At 30.7% G+C, this 1,646-nt stretch overlaps 1 pseudogene; it reads right to left on the bottom strand.

Moving 5' to 3' along the window:
• Nucleotides 1-1,153: 1,153 nt before the first annotated feature.
• LOC126033083 (uncharacterized) lies at nt 1,154-1,294 on the bottom strand (annotated as a pseudogene).
• Between the last annotated feature and the right edge of the window lie 352 nt (nt 1,295-1,646).

Raw genomic sequence — 1,646 nt, 5'->3', positions numbered from 1 at the left:
ATTATTCCATTATTCATACTTTTATTGCTGTTTTAATTTATATATAAATATATTCGCATTCATATATTCCACAAATTTAAATTAAGGACAATAAGGCATCGTCTAAATCAGTAGTGAAATTACTATAGTGGGTAACTTGTCTTGCAAACAGTTGACTTATATTCAATTTCTAGCAATATATATGGTTCCAAAAGTACCATAAGAGTGATCTGAGCACAGGGACAGAAGTAAACCCTGAGCATTTCTGAGTGTAGCCTCACGACTTAAAGAAAATCCTCTCACTCAGGACCTAATTTAAGTTTTTTTTAATGACTAAATGGATAATGGCAAATTCAACAATCTGATACAGTGTGTTGTGTCTATTCTGTTAGTAATGAATACTGACACACATTTCTACCTAATAAAAAAAGTAATGTAATAGAAATAGTAAATCCAAATTCCTTGAATAATTGATCTAGCTTTTGGGGGGATCACATAAGTGATGCTCAGTGGTTACATTTGGCTTTTCACACAGGAATACCTCTTTGTGATATTCATATTATGTCACCTCTTGGTGATATGTGATGCTAGAGATTAACCCCAGGTTGATCATGTACCAGGCCAGAGCCCTACCCATTATTATATCTATCCAATTTCCAGTTAATTTTTTAGTCCTTTGTAAAACCAGAGTTTAAAAACTGCACTTTTACATGACCTATGCTATTTTAAAATTATCAATACTTAAAGTTTTAGAAATAACATGGCAGAAAAAGCTGTCATCATGTATAATGGTATTTGGATCATCAGCATATACTTAATCAAACCTGGTATCTGAAGGAAATGAAAGAGTTTAAGAGTTTATTTTCCAAGTATCACAACTGGGTGTTCACTGACATCCTAGTATCACACCATAGGAGACACAGACACGATAGAATCAACACTAAAATAGTCATTTTCTATTTGCAATGGTTTTTGACTTGAGAAGTTTCATTTCAACAACTACTCTGTAGATCATCCAAGAGGTTACTTAAGTATAAAACATTCTGTCCTAAGATTAGAATCATGTGTGATTCCAGAAGATGTGACTCCTAGTTTATCTTATTTAACTTTTTTAATTTTGTCTAAAATTTTGATATATTTTTATAAAATTTTAGATTTTTTTCTTTTTTTATTCCAGGGGAGAGAGCGAATGCAGTCCCCCACTACCACAAATTATGCAGTCGAGTTTCTCACATTTGTGGAAATCGCAATGGGTGAGCCTCACCCTGGAAAAACTACCTTCATGATCATGGTATCTTCCCTGCCAGGTAAGTACTAACAGTTTAGTTTTTAGCTTCAACACTTTATTCTTATATTTAGTATATTCTACTTGTAAACTACATTTTTTCATTTTTAATGATTTTAAGAGAAATATCTGAGACCCCAATTTATAAAAACATTGCCATAATTTTGTTATTCTTAAAAAATAATCATTAAAATTATATTAAGCTTTGAAACAATAAAAACTTTCAGCATTTTTTCAAAAATATATAGGTTAATACCTAAGAAAAATAAGTTCTGAGATATGATATGTAGTATCATGACAAGTATTAATTCTGTATTATTTATTCAAATGTTGATTAAGATAGAAAAGATAAATAAAGCAGAATACAGAGATAACACAGGAC

This window comes from Suncus etruscus, chromosome 1 (assembly GCF_024139225.1).
Source record: "Suncus etruscus isolate mSunEtr1 chromosome 1, mSunEtr1.pri.cur, whole genome shotgun sequence".
In the NCBI taxonomy this organism is placed as follows: Eukaryota; Metazoa; Chordata; class Mammalia; order Eulipotyphla; family Soricidae; genus Suncus; species Suncus etruscus.
The sequence above is the reverse complement of the archived record's forward strand: the minus strand, read 5'-3'. Positions and strand labels throughout refer to the sequence as shown.